We start from the raw sequence: 12,869 nt of genomic DNA on the forward strand, positions 1-12,869 counted from the left end.
AATAAAATAGGTAGTAAAAAGATCAATTAACAGCAAAGCCACTAACGCACGTGCTGTAGATTATATTTGAGTTCATGATATATACAAAATGACACATCATTGATATAATTTCTTATGCTGTTAACCAACTTTGATTGCGGGGTGGGGGGGGGGGTGTTGAACGAGATTAATTTCTAAAAATTCTCATTTTCGAATATTGCTATTAGATCTGAACGAACTTTAATTAAAAGGGAATATCAATAATTATAAAAAGAGAATTAGCGTGTACCTTGAAATTCCATTAACCCTCTGAAGCGTATAAGTTTACAAAATATCAAGGTTGATCGATGTACTCTCTCTCTCTCTCTCTCTCTCTCTCTCTCTCTCTCTCTCTCTCTCTCTCTCTCTCTCTCTCTCTCTCTCTCTCTCTCTCTCTCTCTCTCTCTCTCTCTCTCTCTCTCTCTCTCTCTCTCTCTCTCTCTCTCTTTCGTCTATATACCTGTACATCTACTTTCATTTCCCTTGCCATTCCTTCAGATATCCGACTGTGTTTATTCATGTCAATTGTCAAGAGGGAAGGGGTTACGAGGGATAATTTGGTTTGCCGTGTATGGGGAGGGGATGGGGAGGCGATCCATGTTTTTTAAGTTCTACCAAGTAAATTCAAACATTATGAATTTTCCAAGGAAGGAGCCTTGATCCACGTCTCCCATGATCCACGGATGCGTGTACTATAAAACTGCTTTCAAACACATTATCCATTATCAAACAATATCATTTTAATTTAATTTTTGGGAGTTGATTTTAATCAACTTTCCTATGCAGTTACTCTGGCAAACCGAAAGTGAAACAGTGTTTGGTCCTAAGCACAAATCAACACCGCTGACAAGACTTAGTTCTTGAAAATAATAGAAAAATTCGATGTATTCTGAAGCATTGTTTTTAAAGGAAACTAATCAATAAACACTTTGAAAATAGTCAGATTTTATATTTAAATACGAACAACTAAGGTATCTTTAAAGTCTCATGTATTCCTACGCCAGACTTTAATGTAGCGTCGTTCAACCAAACGCTCGGCTGTCTCCGTGAAATCTCTGACAAGCAGAGAGGCTCTTTTGCTTGTCGGAGATTAACGGAGACAACCGAGCGTCTGGTTGAACGAGACTAGAGTTCGATATCAACAGTGCTTGGATCCATACAATTTTTAGAATTGCTTCGATTACTTATTCATAGTTCGAAATCCATCTTTAAATATTACACAACATGATTAATATGGGGTTTCTCGAAATTCTTGTCGGAAAAGTCTAAAATTCGTATAATAAAAAAGTGCGTAATTCAAACATAGAAACTAATTGCCATGCAAGATAAGTTGATTTTCAAATAAATGATAATCGATAAAATCAACTCCCGTCAGTACTTCAGTACTTTGATTTAGATATAAGCTGTGTTTACGTCGTTGAGGGGCATCTTATTTTACATTTTATAGTTCATATCATAGTGTATGTATATAGGCGGGTTAATTCACGATAAGTAGAACATTTAGCTAGCAGCACTGGAATAGACGTCATATTTTCAAACAAATTGTAATAACTTCCCATACATGAACAATGACTGTTTATTCACTAACAAGCAATAACGATTTTATTTCTTGTACATGTAACTAACTTTACATCGATAATTAAAGAGAGATAATAAAGAAGTTCGTAGTTCGTAGAGATTTGTAAACTAAAGATTAAAAAGGAAATGTTTGGTGAATTCAGATTTGATATTTTTTTTTCAAAAACTAGAATTGCAAAACCTTTCATTAATAATTGAAATAAGCTGATGCTTTTGATACCGTTTTGTATAAACCCAATATTAACAATGTTATCAATAATTTATTGTTCAACGAATATTCAAATAAATAAGTTTACATGAATTGTCTTTCTTGTACCATCTGTATACATATGTAGGTCTATTGATGACACGACTCAATTAGTTTATTCCACTAAAAACCAAAAAATGGTACATGATGTATGTGAACAAAATTAAATATTTATATATGGAAGTCCAAAGGAAAAATTAAAATAGGAGCTGAACAAAAAAGGACCTCTACAAAAGATAGAGATAGGATCAGGTACCATGGAGGAGTGAGCATCCTCTGCTGACCGATCACAGCCGCCGTGTGCTCTTTGTCGTAATCTGGAGAACGGAAAAATCTGCAGACAATTTTTGATTAATTATTGTCTAACAATAAGTATGAAAAACGTCAGTCAACATTCGACCTAGCAGAGGTTGTATTTGGTGACGATTAATGTACGAAATGATGACTTCAATCGAGACTGTTGAAAATCTTGTTATATCAACTTCTTTGTCAGTAGTTTGCCTCGTTTTAGATAGTGTTCACACTTACAGCATGTCCTTGCGTAACGAATCTACTGAAATATAGAACTCCATATGCAGGTGAAGAAGGTATATGGCTTCAAATGTATGGAAAGTCGACGAAGGAAAGTTGACGACAGAAAAACTGAAGTCATCATGTTTATCATGAAGGTTTGTTGTTAGGTTACCATTAATGTCTTTTTCTAGTAAAATATCTAAATATGAAACAGATGACTCGGACTCTGTGGGATCACCGGAATGTATCGAGTCGACATAAGACTCAATAGTAAATAGTTTTTTTCTGGTCACTTAAGTGGTCGTCCATAAAATCAATCAGACAATTGGCCAATCAGTCAATTAGTCAATCAGTTAACCGTTCGATCAGTCGGTCCGTCAATCAGTCAATCGGTAAATCAGGCAATCGGTCAATAAGTCAATCACTCAATCGGTCAATCGGACAATCACTCAATCGGTCATACAGTCGGTCGGCCGACCAGTCAATTTTATATGGTGCTTAACAGTGAGGTCTTTATTTTTTGGATATTTGGATAGACCATAGAACCATAGTGACATACAAAGACGTGTATTTCAATTCATGCTGTAAATGTTTTTAGACATGTCTTTATTTCCATGACTTCATCTGACTTCAACTCTGTGCGAAGAGGGATGTGAAAGTTTTTGTTCGCCACAGCCAGACAATGCCGATGTTTGTGGTAGTGAATCTAAGGAGAAATAACAACGACAGAACGTACATTTGTAGAAATGGCGAGGATCCGACAAGCAAGTAGTCTCGCTTACCCCAGACTCTCGCTCTCGAGACTTGCCTCGTGCAAGTCTCGAGAGCGAGAGTCTGGGGTAAGCGAGACTAATAAGCAAGTCTCAAAACACATAACACCATCCGTATAAAGATTTAACAAAACCCAAGATTATGGAGTATATTTTATTAGATCGTATAATCATCTCCACATGAGAAGAGCTGAAAGTAAACCAACACAAACATTAATTACGCACACATGTACTAGTAATGAGGTACTAATAACCGACATCATTATCCATTTATTTGTTTGCTGTGTTAAACTTTTTTCAATTAAATATTACAAAAACAATTTATTGCTTGTCAAGCACAAAGATAGATCATTCATGATATCTATGATATCTAGAGTGACTGTCGACGTTTACCATTTAAGGGATATCCCCGTCCTTAAGACAGACGCACATTCTGTCCAGGCAATGATAATGGCGGTCCTTGTCATGACAACGTCCAACAGTCATACAGTCAGTGATATCTGTACAAGCTGTAAACAGATCATCATTTATATTATTGATTTTGTGATATCTTAGTGTACAGGCTGTAAACAGACCATCAGTTACATTCCGTGATATCTTTATACACACTGTAAAAGATAATCAGTTACACACTACAGTCCGTGATATCTGTACAGGCTGTAAAAAGATCATCAACGTATAATACAGTCCGTGAAATATGTACAAGCTGTAAAAAGATCATCAACGTATAATACAGTCCGTGATATCTGAGTGTACAGGCTGCAAAAAGATCATCATTTATATGAATATATAATCCGTGATATCTGAGTTTACATTGTCAGGCTGTAAAAAATCATCAGTTATACGATACAGTCCGTGATATCTGTACAAGATGTAAAAGGATTACACTATATAATACAGTCCGTGATATCTGAGTGTACAGGCTGTTAAAAGATCATCAGTTATATGATACAATCCGTGATATCTGAGTATACACTGTCATGCTGTAAAAAAATCATCAGTTATACAATTTATTCCGTGATATCAGTACAGACTGTCAAAAATAATCAGATACACAATACAGTTCGTGATATCTGTAAAAGATGTAACAGATTACGATATCAAGAATAAAATAGAGTCCGTGATATCTATAAAGACAGGTGAACTATCACGATATCAGTATTATTATACAATCTGTAATGTTTATATTGGATGTAAAAGATTGCGATACCAGAAAACACAACACGCTCTGTAAGATCTGTATAGGCTGTTAGAATTTTATGATATAAATAATAAATACTATCCGTAATATATTTTCAGATTAATTGGATCGAAATACCAAGAATATAATACAGTGTCCGATATCTGTACAGGCTGTTATAGATCAGAATATCAGTTATAAATTACAATCTGTGATATAAGCTGAAATAATTATAAAATATAATTTTTACAATACAGTTTGTATTACCCATTAGGGTAATTACCCAATACCCATTAAGGATGAAACAGAGTAATCAGAAATACATGTTTAATAATCTATGATGAATAAACAGGCTAAAAAATACCCCAATATAGAGTGTGTTATTTGATTAACATAGGCATCTCAAAGTTAAGGTGGCTCTATATACCCATTGTTTATTTCAATTTTCAAAAGACCAAAAAACATTTATTTATCAAATATCAAGTGATGACTGTGATACTACAGGTATTTTAAAGGAATTTTTCAATGTTTACTTTTCGTGTTTTTTTAAAAAGTTCTTCTAAAACGTTAACAATTAAAATTGAAAGACAATTGTTTGTCAAATGATAGGTATTTCCTCCAGACACATAAAATGTTATAAAACTTCATTACATTGAAAAATATTATTATTGCAAATTTTTGAGTATTTTCTCGAATCATATAATTTCATATCTTCTTATTTTGTTGACAAATCATCTGAAATAGCTGTTTAATATTCTAAGAAAATGTATTTTAATAGATATGACATGAAATATTGAATGAAAATCATAAAAAATAAACACATTTAAAAACATTTTTTTAAGTTCCTTAGGCAGGAGTTGTCTTTCCAAAGTCCCAAACACGAAATCAAGGCGAAAACACCTTGGGGACTTTTCAAATTCTGACTTGAAGAAATTTTTCTAAGATTTGTTTTGGAAAGATAAATACATACACATTTCATTATAGGCCTTTATAAGTAGATATATATTCGCTTAAATGCAAAACAAAGTCAAATACATAAAGGGGAAAATTAATCTGTAGGATTTTTGTATCCCTGCCTGAGAGGAATACAAGTATATATCTACATGAATGATATACATATTATATCTTTGAATTTAAAAACAACGTAATCGAATAATGAATTTTCAATTTATCAAATTAAATCTATTCAAATTTAACATTTTTTATTTCAAAAGGGCCGTTCCCATACAATTCTTCCCAGTTTAAATCAGCCAGTGCCAGAGGTACATGTATATGCTTCTAGATTAGCTTTTTTGCGTACATCAAATCATGGTGTATAGAGCCACCTTGGAAAGGAATAGTACCAAACATAAAAAGTGTAAATAACCGTGGGATAAGCAGAGATTTTTTGCAGAAATATTGTTATTATGTCTACTAAGATCACCGATGATGTATATTTTTTTCTGAATTCTACATGTTAGCGTAAACAGAAATGTGTAGAGTGGCAGCTTCCGGGCCATCACGCCTAGGCGAGCTAACTTTTAATCTTGATTTCACTCACAGAGAATGCGGCTGAAAAAAGGAGACTAAATTAAGGGGTGGGCTTGACTTCAAAAATTAGCTCGGCATTATGGCCCCAGATATCTGCAGTTTAATCCATGAGAGTACAATCTTAGTACCCGGATACTCACCAATGACGGCGTCACAGGTACATCTGTCATTGTGACAGGCGATGTGGGAGGAGTTACCGGAACAGACGGTCAGCACACAGTCGTCACCATGGTGACAACGCTCGGCGATCACGCTCACTGTTAATGCAAAAATAGTGTAGAACTCTAGTGTAGAAAAAATAACGCAGGTAGAACAAATTACTTATGTAGAACAAAAAAGTATAAAGCAAATCTTTTATAAAACAAACTAGTGTAGAATAACACTAGTGTAGAACAAAACTAGGCATAAGTGTAAAACAACACTATTCTAAAACAGAAACTTGTGTAGAACTAAAATAGTTTAAAACATGTGTAAAAGAACTAATGTAGAACTAACCTAGTGTAAAACTTACTTGTGGGACAAAACCCAGTTAAAAACAAATCTTGTGTCAAACAACACAAAGGTAGAACACAACCTTAATGTAAAACAAATCTAGAGAAACAAAAGAAAAAAAAAACTAGTATAGAACAAACTGTCGTTGAACGACACTTATTTAGAACACTCCTAATATTAAACACAGCTAGTGTATATATATAAAAGAGTAGTGTAAAACAACCTTAACACAAAACTAATATATAACCAACCTAGTGTAACACAACTTGTGTAAAATGAAACTAGTGTAGAACAAACTTAGGTAGTAAAAAACTAGTGTAAAAAAATTGTGTAGAACAACACTAGTGCAGATCAAAGAAAATTTGGAATAACTGGCAACAAAACCCGGACCTGGTGGTTGCATCTCTAAGTAGTTAGTTGCAAACTGATATTTTGTAAGTATCTTTAGAAGTTAGAACAGAAAAACATGGCAGATAATTTCAAAATCGCAATTTTTCACGCATATGCTAGTAGAAAGCAATACTGTTGACCCATAAAAAAAAATGTTTTTAGGGTCGAGTGTCTGTAATTATAAATGTAAACAGTGGAAGTAAGCTAACGGACATATTTATTGATTTGTATTTATTTATTTATTTCGTCTCTTTCAGAAAATGATACACAATCAATGCATTATGATGTCAGCAATAACGGAATATAGTAACGGGGAGTTATGAAGGAAGGAGTTTTTTTTCTGATTTACGGCTTGTCAAACGAAAATTTGATTTTGATTTGAAATTAAATTGTTCATTAAATCAAGATGAAAGGAAATTAAAAAATTATTGGCATAGAAATAGTAATCAATGTTTAGAATCTAACAAGGACTATATTTTTTGGAATATTGGCGTATGAAAATATCACATGTTTCGTAATTCAGAATTGCTGTAAATTAATGAGTCTGTTTTACCATTTTTAAAACAATAACATTTATGTTGGATTTTTTCAACTAATGTGAACTAATGATATGATACTTGGGTTTCAGAATTTGTTATTGAAATAGGATTTGTCTATCAAAAACATTTTTATAAGCCCATTTTATACATTGATTTGTGTGAAATAATCACTAAAATAAGTTTTTATTAAATGGTCAATAAGTAAGCTTTTCTGTTAATTCATATCTTCATATAAAGTCTTCAAAATAGGAAAATATCAGAATATTTTAATATTGGATGCATACAAAAATAATCAAAATGTCTTCAAAATTTAAGAAAATTAGAGGAAATGCGGGCATATCAATTTTAATTTCAATATAATCCAATTAAGTAGTATTATAAGCTGATAGACATTCTGATATTCTACCATTCCACAGAAGAAAAGAATCTTCATATCTTAAACATATGTCTTCATAACTGCAAAGAACTACATTTATTTTTATCATCCTTTAAGTTAAGGAAAAAGGTAGTGACCTTGACCTGAACTTTATGCGAAAACACGGAGGTCAAATTTGATAAAACAGAATCATTTGGTTATATGATATGTTTTGCTGTGTCAGAATTTCATGAATTTCTGAGTATAAGAAGTAAGTTTCTTAACGAGAATACTCCTTCCTTAAGACCAGTTATTGCAAATCAAAATATGTTAAACGTCAATTTTGATGAAAGTTTCCTTTTCAACTCTTCTAGAAAGTTGATTTTCTATGTTGAATACTAAGATTCAACATTGTAACGACTGTTTTTTAATTCAGCAACATTTAAGTTAATGTGGCTCATATCACCAGGGAACCTTTAATATATTTTAACATTTACCTTTCATGAGATTTGTATGTTTACATAAAAAATAAACTTACCTGCGTAAAGGACAAAGGCACAGATAAGTAAAGATTTCATTTTAGAATTTGCGACTTTTCTGTGCGAGTCTCTTACATGAAATGAAATGTGGACTTGGATGATAAGAAGCTATACAAGTTGAATCATGATATCGAAGGTCGCGAGGTCGGTGAATCCCAGCGACGTGTCTAAGAATCGGATAAAGATTCCAAATAAACCTATCTGAACTTTTTAAGTATAAAGAGAAACAACAGGAATGTTAGGTCTTTTTTCACATATCCGGTGATAAAATTCTGTTTCAAATGATTTTCAAGGCTTAAAAGCACATAGAACCTGTTGAAAATACTACTTTTAAGTACACGTAATCATGACTGTCCCTTGAAGAGAACTCTATTATAAACCTATTTCGTGAATTAAAAATCAACGACATTCATTTTTTTTTTACAATTATTTTATTATTTCCTTTTTTAAAATGAAAGTACGACGCAAAATCTAGCTCTCTTTTATTTGCTAGTAGTTTGTCATAAATTCACATTTAAAAAAAAAAAAAAACAAATTAAAAATGAATTGCTTCAAATTAAATTTTTTTTGGCCTCGCCTCGATTAAAAATCATTATCTTTAGTCGTCAGTTTGCATTGTTTTTATCTCGGAATAGAATGACGCAACGTCATTGGTTAAAATGTGTCATGTGATTGTCGTCTTTATTGCATCAAAAGAAGAAAAAAACTTGATGGTCGTGCCTCATATTTTCATTCTGTTTTCAAGAGAACTTAAAACTTTTTATCTTCGACCAAACACTTTGTACGTTTGTAAAGACTTTCTATGAAATAAGTGGTTTACTCTTATTTTAATAGGATCATTTATCTTCTTTTTCAATACATTTCTTATGTGACTCAGATAAGTCCTGACCGATGATATCGTTTATAATCAGTCAAAATTATCAACCATGTCAGAAAAACGTGAACGCTTCCTAAACAAGTCACTGGATCACAGATTTGAAGATAAAAGGTCATAAATATATTAATTTAATGAAATAGAGATATTAGAGTCTATGAACTTAATAAAAAACTGGACAAGATAGCAAATAAAATACATGTACTTGTATACAGATAATTAAATATCTTTATTTCAATCTGTGATGATTCTAAAACTATTTTCCCCACCCATATCATCTGTTTTAGATGCATGAAAGTAAAGGGTCTCTGTCCTATGCATAAATTATCGTGGCCTTGCAGAGATATATTCTTGTCGACAAGTGTCTTAGACGTCACAGCTATATAATTGTTACACCACAATTAATCACCTATTTGTCAACGGACTTTTCAGTTTTTCCCCCGATTACGACAAAAAGCACACGACCGGTCAGCAGCGGATGCTCACTCCTCCTAGGCATCTGATCCTACCTCTATCTTTTTGAAGGTCCGTGTTGCTCTGGTTTGAATTTGTATTTCGTTTCATGGATATTTTGAGATGGTTAAAAGTTTGTTTTTGTCATATTTTCAATCAAGGCTATGTAAATAGTAGTATTCAATAATAAATGACACCCATTTTTGATTATGTTCTATAGGTTTATTGGTTTAGTGTGGGATGTCCTCATCTTTCAGGCACGTGCACTCGCTGTCCAGGCAGTGGTAGTGACTCTCGCGGTCTCTGCAGCGCCCGAGGTTCAAACAGTCCGTGATGTCAGAGCATGCAACGTGGAGGAAAGTGGAAATCATACTCAAATACTCACTTATTACATCTAGCATATTAACTTCAAGTACATGAAAAACCACATCAAATCATTATCATAAAATTGCCACTTTATGGAGAACTATTTTAGACTATCCTGATCCTCTTTAGAAAAACACTGTATAAAAATATAAGGTAGCATTCAAACTTTAAATCTGGAATCTATGGATTTTTTTCTGAGCTGAACAATTGTTTATAGTAAAAGATATGTCTAAAAAGGGATATTTGAATGCTTATTAATTATCCACCCAATTTCTTTAGTATTTTTTTATTTTTACCCCCCCCCCCCCCCAAAAAAATGTCTAAAAGAGACTTTAACAGCTGAAAACTAAATAAAATAGTTGTTCCTGCTGTAAAACGTACGCGTGAAGGCATCACAGGTACATCTGCCTCCGTGACAGGCAATGTGTGACGAGTTGGAGGGACATATAGTGATAGAGCAGTCCCGCCCGTCTCATCAGTACTCGGTGTACACACTGACTTTAAAACAGAAATAGAGCTGACTGTAAAACAGAAATAGAGCTGACTGTAAAACAGAAATAGAGCTGACTGTAAATATCTACAAATAGTGATAGAGCAGTCCCGCCCGTCTTTACAGTACTCAGCGTACACACTGGCTGTAAAACAGAAATAGAGCTGAGTGTAAACATCTACAGGTAGTGGTAGAGCAGTGCCGCTCGTCTCTACAGTACTCAGCGTACACACTGACTGTAAAACAGAAATACAGCTGAATTTAAACATCTAACATACCAACTGGTTTTTAAAAAGACATTGGCTGTAAAATACAACATACCGAAAGTAAATAAAAGCACTGACTGTAACATACCGAAATAAAAGCCAACCACTGACTTAAAACATACAACATGCCAATGTAGAATTTAAGACATTGGCTGTAAACATGCAACATACCGAAAGTAATAAAAGCAATGAGTGGAAATATGTGCCAGCAGGCTTAAAATAGATATAGTATCTCCCATGATTTGTATGGAGGGTAATCGTGTTCAAAAATCCGGAATTCCGAATATGCAATCATGTTGGTGTGTGAGCCTGAGAATGAATGAGTGTAATTTTGATTGTGTAACCTATAAAACTCGGGCATAAACACTTTAGAGGTGACTCCACCGGCCTTCAATCTAATTTTTCATAAAGATGCACAATTGCAGCGTAAAATGCTGTTTGTTATTTATGTGTAACCTGCCACTATCATAATCATGAAATGCATGTTACAAATCGACAATTGTACAGTCTACAAGTTTGTTGAATTTTGACATGAGGCCATCATTAAAAATATCTGTGTTTCCCCTAACCCGACTCTAAATTTAGAAGTTGGGTAGGTAGGTACTGTGCTTTCATCAATATTCGGTGAATATCAATTTTCGTGGATTTCGTTGTTAAGTTGATCCACGAAATAAAATGTTCATTGAAGTTCAATTTCAACTAACCTTTGTATTGATAGGATCATTGGCCACGAAATTACGTATCCTTGAAACTGTGGTTTTCCGAAAATCCACAAAAATTGATACCCACGAAAATTAATGAAACCAAAGTCAATAATTTTCTTTTCGGCCGAAGCATAATTGAAAATACATTATGAGCTATAAATGAAAGAAAATAATCGATCAATTCTTTAATTAACTACAAAACTAAAAAAATGTGACCAGTTGTAAAACAAATTGTTATACTTAAACTGATGGAATGTAAAACAAATTAAACATCGAATTCACAATTTGATATAGTTTATCCTAAATATATACATTTTTGATTCAATAACTAGATGTGCATGAATAGATTCAATATCATTTGTATGCTGATGTACATATTAACCTATATTCAAATATCATTTTAATGATAATGTTCATACTTTAAAGTAGCAATTAATTTTCCAAAATTTGGTTTAAAATGTCTAAATTTAGTATATTAAAACAATAATATTCGATAAATTAACGTAATGTAATAAATGTAAATGTTTGTACGTGAAGTCATATTTAATGATTATTCAATATCAAGTTTACATGCACAACATCACTGCATTTGCAGAGAGTAGCCGTCTTTGTCAAGGAAGTAGGTGTCTATCCATACAAAGAAATGTTATTCCAAATTTGAAACATAATGTCAGGGAAGGAAACAATATTTAGATAATGGAGATCTATGTAAATTTACACAATTTCACTTTAATTATAGTCATTACAAAAACAAACTCTTTCGTTTCGGTTTATATGAATTTTGACTTATTTAAGAGAACTGCTCAAATTCTTCACAACATAAAGAGTCTTTCAAATCACAGGTACCAACCTAATTTTTGGAGACTTGTTTCTCCCGAACAGTAAAGTAGGTATAAGTTTTAGTAAATAGGGAGACTGTCATTATTTGATACAGCATAACCAGCAGGAATGATGATATACACACATTCAACCTTAATTAAAATTGGAATAGAATTTAAGTAAGTCAATAAAAAATAAAACAACTTCTAAAAGTTTTAAAAAAACTTGTCCAATCTATTTATTAAGCTTAATTTATTTGATGTATTTATACATTTTATAGATGAAATGTTTTGTACTAGCATTATTATGGCAAAGTTATTAAAAAATTACAAGTTACCAACTAATTGTAATATCAACATTAAAAGTAATAAACATCAGTTGTAATTTTCAATGCACAGTACTACTTCAATACTACTTCAGTAGGCTACAAACTGTAGATTTATATGTGGCTGCACCTGGCTGTTTTCACTGTAACAATTAAAAGACACTCGCAAATTATTAATCACAAAAGTGGTTAACTGAGGCTGTGGAAACGGTATTTAATTAGATGATTATCAGTATAATATCTTTGGGGTTAATTTACACGATATTGAACTCAGAATACAAGGCGACTTCAACTTCTCTTTTAGAGGAAATTCTGGCGAAGTTACCGATCATAAAGGCAGAAGGATTAAACGTACGCTCACCTAGGACCTTGGGTCACCCGAAAATAGTTCTCCAAAATGAGTGTATTAATGAGCACTTAT

The sequence above is a fragment of the Crassostrea angulata genome, chromosome 5 (genome assembly GCF_025612915.1).
Source record: "Crassostrea angulata isolate pt1a10 chromosome 5, ASM2561291v2, whole genome shotgun sequence".
Lineage (NCBI taxonomy): Eukaryota > Metazoa > Mollusca > Bivalvia > Ostreida > Ostreidae > Magallana > Magallana angulata.